We start from the raw sequence: 12,881 nt of genomic DNA on the forward strand, positions 1-12,881 counted from the left end.
TCATTCAGCAGCCCCTAACCCAAGGCTGAGAGACAAGACAAGGGAGTGAGGGACTTGAGAACAGAAGTCAGAATTGAGTTTAAATTGCTAACTATAGAGTGAATATTAGAAAGGGAGGAAGTGAAAGGGAAGTCAGAGCAGGCCTAATGAATGGTCTGAGAAAGTACTAAGGGTAAAGGAATTAGAAGTCTCAAGGAGAGTGAAGAATGTTTAAGAAGGGTGAGGTACAGGGAGAGATGGATTGATAATATGGTCAGAAAAAGTAATATAAATTTCTAATTAATAAAGTGGGATATTTGTAGGTAATAGCAAGATCCATTGTGTGACTGCCCCTATGTGTGCCTGAGCAAAGGAATAGATCAAGAAAGAAGGGAAGTCTGTTTACTGTGGAATGGAGGACACCATAGAAAGCTTAAATGGAAATGGAGTGGGACATGAGTGGGGTAGGGTTGAGGAGGATGGGGATGAGAGAATAGGAGGTGAAGGTAGAAGATAGTTGCCTACCATGTGGCCAGTGATCAATAAATATACAGAGAGAAAGAGATAGGAGATTGGTAGCTACTTCATTCTTGCCTCTATGGCCATTTCCTCTATATACTCCTCACCAAACACCTCTCACCTCACACTAGAGACCACTTCCTAAAGGATCTTTCATCCTGCAGTGTCACTTTCCTGACTGGTGACTGCCTCTCCCATAATACTTCCTCCTCTATAGCCACTTCCTCCAAAACCATCTTGTCAAATCAACACCCTTTACTCCACCTTCCCTCCTAATCCCTCAGTTCTGGAACCCACAACTCTACCATTGCACCTGGATGGGTTGTGTCAATCTATTCCTTCTAGTCTTACAAACCATGTCACTTTCCTCACCAAAGTGCCCCACATCTCGGCCACCCCCCCAATGTGTGTTTCTTCCCCCATTAAAATTTAATATCTTTGAGGGCAGACTGCCTTTACTTTTGTAGTTGTATCCCAGTACTTAATAAATGCAAGTGGACACTGCATTGTAATGATTTATAAAGAAAAACAACTTTGAAAGACTAAAACTTTGGTCAGTACAATGATTTCAGAGGACAGAAGATGGAGCACACTACCCATGAATAATTGACTCAAAATACATACATGTGTGGATATATCCAACAAGCACATTTGTTTTGCTTGACTCTGAAGGTTTTCTGTTTCTTTTTCTTATTGTTGTTGAATTATGGAGGGTATGGAGGGAGAGGAAGTGAGAAAGAGATTTCTCTCTTTCATGCTTGTCAATTTTTAAAAATTAAAAGTAAAAAATAGATGTTTTTACATTTATTCATTCATTCCACCAAAGTAGTAGTATAGGGCAGATGAATTATAAACCTCAGTCTCCATTTTGCAGAGGGTACTGGGCCAGACCTGGGTCTGAGCAGTGATCACCCACAACTTGGCAAAGGGTGCTGGTCAGTAGGCCTAGGTTTGTGTCTGGTCCAGCCTGCTGCCACAGCTGCTCATCCTGTATTAAATGATAAATGTACTTAAAGCTCAACTGTATATATTGTTTCATTTTTAACAATATTTATATATTTATATTTAACAACATTTATATACGAAACAATCTTTGCAAATGTGTTTTTCTTCTCTTCTACCATTTGCACTGGCAACTCTCACAAAACTCTACTGAATGACTTACTAGTGTTACCAACCAGTTTATTTGAAAATCCACCAGATAGAATAGTAACATAAGTGGAAGATATCTAAATCAGAAAACTGAGTTACTATTGTAATGAAAGGCAACATAAGGTTTGTTTCTGAAGAACATTTGTGATGGTATGTGATGATTTGTAAAGATGACTTATAATGAGTATGCCCAGTGATCATGTTTTTCAAAGTGCCTGACATCTTGTAAGAGATGGCTCATTGCACAGAGCTTTGGGCCTGAAGTCAGGAAGATCTGAGTTCAAATTCCACCTCAGACACTTACTAGCTCTGTGACCCTGGGCAAGTCACTTCATCTCTGTCTGCCTCATTTTTATCCTCTGTTAAATGGAGATAATAGCACCTCCCTCTCAGAGTTGTTGTGAGGATCAAATGAGATAATATTTGTGAAGTGCTTGGCACATAGTAGGCACTATGTAAATGCCAGCTATTATTATAAGGACATAAGCATTCATAATTTGTAACATCTTGATCATGTGATTATAAAGCTGATGAAGTGTGATTACGGAGTTACAGAGGGGAACATGGGAGTTACTCTGGTACAGAACACAAATGAGGGTGTATACCTACAAATCAGTTTGCACTTGAACATTGAATCCTTGTGCAAATCTGGAAACAATTTGATGACAGGTTGTTATGAGAACGTGTTGTGTTTAGTCAAAAATTTGATACCAACATCACTGTGCAAATGATCAACCATGATTTCAAATCACTGCAGAAACATTCACATGTTTGCTGTTTACAGAGGAAAAAGATATTTAGAACATTGTGGACAATTATTTATTGCTTAGAGTGCCATTAGAGGACTTTTGTTGAGAAATCTTTGGACCACTATTGTGAATTTCCAGGGGGTTTGCAGACCACTTAAATGGGAACCACTGCTCTAGGCCAACTATATTCTTTATAACCAATTCTATTTCTTATTCCTGATTTGGTTTGTTTACCATGATGGTGGCCATAACTCGGGCTCTCTCTCAGACATAAGTATGACTTGCCTCTAGTATGTCCTCATACTCTCCCTGTCCTCACCTTAGCACCAGCTAGCTCTGTGAGGGCAAGAAAGTTCAGCAGTTTCATATGTATTACATGACCTCTTGTGGAGAGCATGGCAGTGGATAAACACAAGCTGTTGAACTGTGCTTAAGAGTCACTTGATGTTAGAATGCCTTTGTACTGAACCAGAGTAGGAAGATTGGACCTTCCAAAAACAGGAATGAAATGAATAGTCATCCAGGATTTGGGATTGGCACATCTAGGTCCTAGCAGAATCTTTTCCCCTGTGATGGTGGGTATGATTGGAGTTAATAATGTATGATACTCATGATTTAGAAACAGATTCCAAAGCAAGTTTGGGAACTTAGAAACAAAGGGCTGCTCAATTATTAATTTGGATACTGATGGTTGGTTGTTGTTCTTTGTTCTCAAAGAGGACCAAAATGACATCATATATTGTAGTCAAGTTATGGTGTATCCAACTGTGGGTGATCAGACCAATATGAGCTTGGAATGCTCTAGCACAGGTTGGGCACAAATAGTCCATGTGAACATTTGGAATGGCGATATCTCTAAATTTGCACATCTTATGTTTTGAGCTACTGCAATTCTGCTTTGCTCAGAGAGCACAGCACTTTCTTTGATGCAGGTATGTCTTGCTGGGCAGTCCTTTGTCAGTGTCTTCCATATCATGCCATCAATCCCATAGTCCTTCAGAGAGGCCTTGAGAGTGTCCTCATATTACTTCTTCTGACCACCATGTGAGCTCCTTCCTCATGTGAGTTCTCCATAAAATAGTCTTTTAGGCAAGCATATGTTTGGCATTTAAACAATGTGGCCAGCCCATCAGAGTTGCACCCTCTGCAGTAGAATTTGAATGCTTGGCAATTTAGCTCAAGAAAGGACCTCAGTGTCCAGTACCTTTTCTTTCCAGATAACGTTCAGAATCTTCCTAAGATAATTCAAATGGAAGCGATTCAATTTCCTGGAGTGGTGCTGGTATAGTGTCTAGGTTTCACAGGCATACAACAATGAAGTCAGAACAAGAGCTTTGTAGACCTTCAGTTTTATAGGCAGTCTAATACCTCTTCTCTCCCATACTTTCCTTTGGAGCCTCCCAAACATTGAGGTAGCTCTGGCAATGTGTGCGTCAACCTCATCATCTATGTGGACATCCTTGAAAAGTATACTGCCAAGGTAAGTGAACACTGTATTCAAAATATACAAGTATAGCACAGAAAACATATAGGTATTTTTTAAAAGCTGTATACTCTAGTGGATGAGTCAAAAATGGGACATGGTCATGGAAGAATATGAAGCAATCTTAGTTCACATGGTTATCTAGCCGAGGGGAAGTGACTGATTGCCTGATGTCAGACCCTGGTCAGTCCACGGCTGGAGGGGGGTGTTTGGTCCTGAGTACCAGTTTAGGAAGGGCACTGACAAACTAGAGGGATCCAGGATGGAGATGGGACTCAAATCTTGTCATCTGAAAAGTTGGGGGTGTTTACTTTGAAGAAGAAAAGATTTAGAGAAACCATGATTGCTATCTTTAAAAATCTAAAGGTCTATACTATTGGAGGAGGGATCTGCTTCATATGATCTTGAACCCAGGGGGAAAAACTTGTATCAGTGGTAGAAGCTGCAGGGAAACCAATCACCAACTCAATCCAAGGAAGAATTCTATATTTATGTGTACATGTGCTTACCTCAAAGTAAGTGGACTTTTGGGAGCCAAGATGGTGGAGTAAGCAGTAAATCACTGCAACTCTCCCAAATTCACCTCCAAACAACCATAAAATAATGCCCCAAACAAATCCTGGAACATCAGAACAAGCAAAAAGATGGGGTGAAACAATCTTTTAGCCCAAGAAACTTGTAAGATAAGTAGAAAAAGTCTGTCTCACTCAGGTAAAAGGGGAGCGCAGTCCAGGACAAGAAGTGTCCCAGCAAGCCAGCAGCAAGCCCCACCTCAGAGAATGAGTGGGAGATTCTGAGCCCCAGTGGGGTGGAGCAGGTGAATGTCAACACCAGGACCCCCCATATGCCCCAAGAAAACAGGTAGCCTCCAGCAGCCAGACTACCATGTGCTTCAGTGTAGCCCTGGGAAAATGGAGAAACACCCCACTGGCCTCAGCACACACCAGACACCAGCACTAGGACCCTGGCTCAGCAAAGATAAGCTGCCAGACCTCTAACGCCTCCAGCAGCACCAGCTACCCACGTACCACCCCCTCAGTGCAGCACCAGACATGAGGGACCCCTGTGGGCCTCAGGGCAACATCAATGTAATACCAGCTAAACAGCCAGGGCCTGCAGCCCCTGGCACAAGAAGCCTGAGACAGTGCCCCTTCTGCCCCAGGAGCAGAGCTCAAATTTAAAAGAAAGGGAAGAGGCCAAAAAAAACATGAGCAAAAAACAATAAAAAAGAATCTGACCATAGAAAGTCATTATGGTGACGGGGAAGATCAAGACACAAACTCAGAAGAGCACAACAATATCAAAACACCTATGGGTAAAGCCACTAACAAAAATGGGAAGTAGTCTCAAGCCCAGAAAGAACTCATGGAAGAGCTCGAAAAGGAACTTAAAGATCATATAAGAGAGGAAGAAGAAAAACTAGGAAAAGAAATGAGTGATGCAAGAGAAGTATGAAAAGAGTCAATAGCTTGGAAAAAGAAAACAACTGCTTAAAAAGTAGAATTGGCTAAATGGAAAAGAAGATACAAAAATCCACTGAAGAAAACAACTCCTTAAAAAGTACGACTTGCCAAATGGAAAAGGAAGTACAAAAATTAACTGAGGAAGACAACTCCTTAAAACTTAGAATTGGGCAAGTGGAACCTAATGATGCTGAGACATCAAGAATCAATCAAATAAATTCAAAATAATGAAAAAATAGAAGATAATGTAAAATACCTCATTGGAAAAACAACTGACCTGGAAAATAGATCCAGGAGAGACAGTGTCAAAATCACTGGATTACATGAAAGTCCTCAAAAGGAAGGCCTGGACAGTATCTTTCAAGAAATTATCAAGGAAAACTTCCCTGATATCCTGGAATCAAAGGGCAAAATAGGCATTGAAAGAATCCACTGATCACCTCAGGAAAGAGATTCCAAAACAAACACTCCAAGGAACATCATAGCCAAATTTCAGAACTATCAGGTCAAGGAAAAAATGCTGCAAGTGGCCAGAAAGAAATAATTCAAATATTGGAAGTCACAATCAGGATTACACAGGATTTAGCAGCTGCAACATTAAACAATTGGAGGTCATGGAACATTATGTTCCAGAGCAAAGGAGCTAGTACTACAACCAAGAATCACCTACCCGCAAAATTAAGCAGAAAACCTCGAGGGAAAAAATGGTCATCCAATGAAATGGAAGGATTTCAAACTTTCATAAGAAGACCAGAACTGAACAAAAAATTTGATCTCCAATATCAAGACCCAAGAGAAGCCTAAAAAGGTAAAAAGAGAAAAGAAAACATAAGGGATTCAATGGAGCTGAACTGTTTACATCCCTAACATGGGAAGATGATACTTGTAATTCTTAAAAATTATACCACTAATAGAACTGTTGGAGGAATATACACAGAGAGTATGGGTATAAAGTAAACTTGAGATAATGACATAAAAAAAAAATTAAGAGATGAGAAAGAGAAGTACACCAGATGCAGAAGGAAGGGAGAGGTAGAATGGGGGAAATTACTTCACATGAAGAAGCACAAAATGTTGCCCACAACCAGATAGTACACCAAATGGAAAGGCGCGAAATAAATGTGAGATGTGGGCCAGGTGGAGCAGTAAGGACTGACTCAGTTTATTCATCTGAGGGTACAGGATATATAGAGAAAATCTATCCTAACTTCAAAGAGTCTTCCTCGTGAGACACTCCCTGAAACATCTGCTAAGGATGTGACAACATACATTTCCTCCTTATCAGAGTTCCTAGATAGGGTTATAAATTCCAAGGCTTTTTCCTGGCACCTGTCTAGAGGAGTGAATATGGAAATTTAAGGTTCAAAGAGTGAGAAGGAATGTCTCAGGACCCTCCTACCAGGGGGAAATTTGGAGAGCCCTGCTTCTTAATGATTGAGCCCTTTGGGTTAAAGCCTGGGCAAAGGTCAAACTCTGTCCTGGATCTTAAACCCATATCAGACTCTTAAGAGCAGCCCTCAACAAACTCCTCCCTTTTTGAATTAGCAAGCAGCTTGAGGCAGTGAACATCCATTCCCAACACTGTGATCCTTGATTTAATTAAGGTAACAATGCAGGGGATAATGAAACAATATGATAAATAACACTGGCCAAGAAAATGCATGAAGTAACAAGGCAGGTAAATTCTTAAATATATTGATTGCACTTAATTTCTCTAAGATCTCTACAGCCAGATTTTTTTGGGTTGGCCCCCGGGGAATGACTGTCTGCAGTCTCCTGGGTGATATTTAGAATTGTGCCAGGCCCCCAATAGGCAGGCACTGGTCTTGTCTCATGAGATATTAGGATCTGAACATCATAGGGTAGCAGGATAATGTAAATATATGAATATCTATAATCACATTGCAATAGCAACCTTGTTTTCAAGGGTTCTAACTTATCTGCTAAATACAATACTGATTGTTCTAATAAATTGACTTTATACAATGTATCAATAGCTTCTTGTGCATTAAGTACTAAACATATTTTTTGCTGTCATTATGCAGTTTAGATTTCAGATTGTAGCACAATAGATGAAACAGTAATAGATACAATAAAAGAAGCAACAATGATTAAACCAATAATAAGGAGACCAATAAATTATTTTGTTTGACTTAAGGAGGAAGTAATAATTTGAAGAACATGTTTACCAGAATTCTGAAACTATTCATGTAAAATGTTGGTAGAGAAAATAGCAAATGATGATTGTTCTACCAAAAGTACAATATAGTCATTATTATCAATACATTGTTTGAGAGTATAATTGACACAAGTAACATTCTATTCAAAAGTAGTATTAGATTGAGTAAAAGTTACATATCCATTAGACAAACTGGTATTAAAAACTGATGTAACAAGAAAAAGACAGGATTCAATACTGTTGCTAATTTTTGAAAAACATATAGGTGTTCTGGATGCTAGAGATCTGAGGGTAATTGTAACATCGACTTTGTCCTGGAGATAGGGATCTTCTTGTCTTCCGAATATAGAGGTGTTATTAGTATATATATATATATATATATATATATATATATATATATATATATATATATATATATAATATATATATATATATATTATATATATATATATATATATATATATATATATATATATATATATATGTGTGTGTGTGTGTTATTAGTATGTGTGTATATATATATATAGTCCCAATTTGTCCATATATGTGATAGGTTGCATCCAGGGTGGAAGAGGAAAATAAGTCCAGTGCTGAGCACTCTGTACATTACACACTTGAGCAGAAAGTAAAGCTACTATTACTAAAAATACAAGTTCAGGAGTCTTTTATCACTTGATGAGAGGGAGCTTTCACTGGGCCCCATGTGGGAAGGTGACTCGTCACTGTAAATTGGCTCCTTCTGTGCTTTCCTCAAATTTTCATACCCTGCATTCGAGCTGTGAGTTGTTATACACGCTCTGACATCTTTCTCCGGTATCCGGACAGGTTTATCAAAGTTTTCTGAAAAAATAGAAGCACACCCTCCTCCCCTTGTTAGTAATGGATCCAGTAATGGATCTAGGCCTCTGGATGTTTTTAGGCTGGAGTGTACTCATCTTTGTTAATATTTAGAAAATTAATAGCCAATTATAAAAATTAATAGCCAATTGTCAAAAATTAATAACCAATTATCAATGAGGGGTAATAGCCCAGATTCCCCCTTTTTTTGTTTGAAAAGAATAATTTTAATATCTTTGTTTTTAATTATATAAAATGTTTGTGATCAGAGAAATGTTATAAAGAGCATAAAAGGAAGAAAATGTTTTGCTAATGGAAGCTCCTCAGGAGCATTATCTGTTTTAATTCATTTAAGTACACTCATAATATGATTGATCACATGTTTAATTGTTCCACTTGTTTGTAAAGTGGCAAAAATGAAAGAAGAAAAAAACATCAACTCTAACATAAATATAAGAAAGCTTTTCAAAAGAAGGCATATAAGTTACATCCAATTGTCAAATATGTTTGGGAGAAAAGCCTCTTGATACATTTGAAACAGGCTGTTAATTAAAAAATAATCATTATTCTTTATACTATGTTTCTAATACTGTAGGAGTTTATTTATTCAAAAATAGTCACAAAATGTTTCTTCTCTACAGTTAAGGTTGTTGTATTGGCAGAATATAGTTAATAAAAGGCTCAATAAAAGCTTAATAAAAGTTAAGTGGCAGCATTGTAGTTAAGAATCAATAATGGCATTGCTTTCAGTATATAATTGTGTATTAGTAATATATTTTAACTTTGCAGTCTCTATATTTTGAGAGACATAAACAGATTACTTGTTATCAGAAACAACATTAATAGGCTCATAATATCCTGCTATACCTGTACTTAACCCATTGATGAATGTCATGGGTGCTGAAGGAATGGGGTTAAATCTAACAATCTTTTTGAAATACCTATGAATAATTAGTAAAAAAGGTTAATATCTTAAGAAATGGTAAGTAATTATCAATATCAATATGACCAGAAAAAATAGTAATAGCAATTTGCCAATCCTCTAAGAGGAAACAAGAGTGTCTATTTGCCTTTTGTTATAAGGTTGATTAATAACAGAAAGTAAATTTCCTGTAAGTTAAAAATTGTAGGGGACACTGGAGTACTAAGAATAGCACCTGGTACCTCTTCATTTAAAAAAATATGGGTGAGTTGAGCTTCAGGAATTTTTCTGTTTGACTAAATAAAGCTCCTTTTTGCTTCAGGAGTTAATGTCCTAGGGGAATTTAGATTAGGATCTCCTCTAAATGTAAAAAAGAAATTAGCCAGTTGTTCTGTAGTAATTTGGAATGATGGTCAAAACTAATTAGTATCCTCTAAAAGTTTTTGAAAATCATTAAGTGCTTCACTGTTGTTTCGGTGACAATATGACCTAGGTAGGAAAATGGAGATTTTTCTTAAACTTTTTCTTGGGCTATAATAAGCCCATATTCTTGTAAAGCTAATTGAGGCTGAGGAAATAAATGTGTGAGTTTTCAGTGGAACAGCTACAAAGTATGTCACTATATAGTGTATTATTTTTGCATTGAGAAATTTTTTCCTAATTGGTTGTATAGCTTTATTAACAAAATTTTGACACATTGTAGGGCTGTTTTTCATGCCTTGAGGAAGGACTTTCTATTGAAACCTGGTTGCAGGGTGTTCTGCATTAACACTGGGTATTGTAAAAGCAAAACAACATTTGTCAGCTTCTTGCAGTGGAATAGTAAAAAGCAGTCTTTTAAATCAATAACTATCAAAGGCTAGGAAACAGAATTCATAATGGGTGAAGGGAGACTTCATTAATAGCTCAGAGGTCATGAAGCATCCTCCATTTCACTGACTTCATTTTAATAACAAAAACAGGTGAATTCCAAGGATTTGTAAAGAATTCTATATGTCCTTTTAAAAGTCTTGTTCAACTAATTGCTTTACTGTAAAAAGCTTCCTTTTTGTCAAAAGCCACTGTTTCACCCAAACTAAATAACAGCTCCCCTTAGATGTAAAATATCATGCCCCCACAAATTAAAGGGAATTAATTGAGTTTCAGCTATCTATTATTCTACTTAGTTTAAATTCATCTTAAAATAATTAATTAGTGGTGATCTACTAGGCAGGCTAAAGCTAATTAATATCTTTAAGAGTTTTTAAAGAATCTTGCCTATTTTGTAATATTTTGGGGGTCTAATTGCAGACTGTGAAACAATATGTCTAAAGTAAGCAAAGGGTGATTTCTTTTGTGCCTTATCAGGAGCAATTATAAATCTTTGAGACTGAAGAGCTTGTTAAAGCTCACACATTAATAAGGAAAGTTTGCTCAATTTATCATCCATATAATAAATTATTTTTGTCTGGGAATATTTTTGCCTAACAGGTTTAATAGTGTCATGAACAAAATTTTTGCACATGGTAGAAAACATTCCTTCTTAAAGGAACATAATAGGAAAACTTCAAATACTAATTTAATAGAGATGACTATACCCAAATTAAAACTCAAAACAAAATTAGTTATAGTCCTAAGATTCTTTTACGTTAAGCAGTAAGTTTCACTAATCATGGCTTAAAGCCAGATATAGTTCATTTTACTCCCATGGAGTTGTAATAAGTAACAAAGATTTACCATAACTCACATACATAAGAGATTTCACTTAACATCTTTCTTTCTCAAATTTAAACTTGTTCTGGTAAAAAAGCCAATTATTAGAAATCATTTCATATAGTTGCAGCTTCTCAGCAAGCTAAATTAATTGTTTAGGAACTGCATAATCCTAACAAGTTCTTCTTCTTTTTTTTTTTTTCAGGGCAGATGACCTTGCCCACAACAGATAGTTTTCAGGAGCCCTGGCAAATTTACAAAGTAGAGGGAATTGCCTTGTGCCCCTCCTTTTCACTCATAAGTAATTAAAAATTCTAGGTTTTAACATTAAAACAGTAACTTCAAATAATTTTAATTAACAATCTGGTAATTTTCATAAGTGATAGTCAAATTGTTTTAACTATAAGCTGTTCTTTAATTACAGGTAAAGATGGAAATACCTGACTTTCTAATTGACAGTTATAAAACATTACAAAGCAAGATTAACCGGACTTGATAAAATAATTTAGCTGGTTTTTACACAGCTTTCCCACTGTCTTTCAGTCTTTTTTAATTCACATTTTAATAACATCTAAATTATCAAAAATTGTTTGACATAACACAAAACAATACAAACGTTTACCAATTTGTAACAATACTAGATTTTTAAAACTTGAAACAAACATATTACTAATTTGAATGAGCTAAATTATCTTTTAATTGTGTTCCAAATACATAAAAAACTTTTCTTTACGACCTGAGGGGTGCACCCTCCTTTTCACTATTCTCATTCTGTCTCTCACACACCAACTTGGCCAGGGTTGGAACGGAGAGAAAGGAAGAGAATATTTTCCAACAACTTATCTTTGATAATCTTTCAATTTTACACCCAAAGCTTTGGCCAGGGCTTTAGAATGCAAAAAAGAAAGAGAATTTTTTCCTAACAATTCTCAAGAAGTTTCAAAACCTTTTTACTTTCAAAACCTCTAATCACACTGTGCAAATAAATTATACCTTCCTTAAGCTTGCTACACATACTGCTCTCTCCTACATGCTTAAACTTACTTGCCTTTTGGAATAGCTAATTTTAAGTCCATGGGTACTTATTCCCCTCTGCTTTCTGCCCTTTGTATCGCCTCTTCTAACAATCCCTTGCATTTTAACTTTCTCCCAGGCTGTTATTTAACTGAAGGTAGATATACATTTTTCTGTTGTTTAGGAGAATGCACATCTTTCTGTTGCACAACGGAATGTACATCTCTCACATCTTCCTCATAATCAACAATGCTCAACTGTTCCTCAAAGGCCTTATGCATTTCTTCTTCCTCATCTGTTCCTGCCCCTTTATCTATCCGAATCACTCTCTCTGCTACTAGTACTTTCTCCGGGGGCGTAAGACATATTTTTGACACATTCCACATTAAAAAGGTAGCAATCGAGAATGCACCAGGGCCCTCTTCTCTGTAATATTCACTTAGTTGCTTGCCTACAATCTCCCATTTCTCTAAATCAATTGTTCCTTCTTGTGGAAACCATGGGCAGCATTTTTCTACACATTCTAAAAATTCCTGTAGCTGAATGTTTGGAATAACTAAACCTCTTTCACTATTTTCTTTAGTAATCTTAGTTAATAATCGCTATCTGTTTTTCCACTTTGTACCTGACCCATACTTTTGATCTTAAGGGCGCCTCTTAAGACTGAAAGTATATATGTGGGCCTTTCCAAAGCGGCACTATTTCTTATGCTCTAAGTACCGAGCCTGTTTCTAAACTTTTCTTCTAATCTTTTTCTTCTAATTTCTAATCTCCCACTTAAGCCTGGTGGTTCCCCCTCTTAGCCCTAAAACTGCTAAGGGATTATCTGTAATGACCTTCGCTTCCTTTACCTTGATTCCGCAGTGTCCAGCTACCAAGGATCTTGTTTCAT

The 12,881-nt window shown here is 36.8% G+C and overlaps 1 long non-coding RNA gene across 1 annotated transcript in view; it reads left to right on the plus strand.

The window, feature by feature from the left end:
* Positions 1 to 12,881, plus strand: part of LOC144455004 (uncharacterized) — a 265,597-nt gene that overhangs the window by 195,631 nt on the left and 57,085 nt on the right. The gene's annotated exons all lie outside the window — the stretch shown is intronic.

The sequence above is a fragment of the Phascolarctos cinereus genome, unplaced genomic scaffold (genome assembly GCF_003287225.1).
Source record: "Phascolarctos cinereus isolate Bilbo 61053 unplaced genomic scaffold, phaCin_HiC Scaffold_8;HRSCAF=390, whole genome shotgun sequence".
In the NCBI taxonomy this organism is placed as follows: Eukaryota; Metazoa; Chordata; class Mammalia; order Diprotodontia; family Phascolarctidae; genus Phascolarctos; species Phascolarctos cinereus.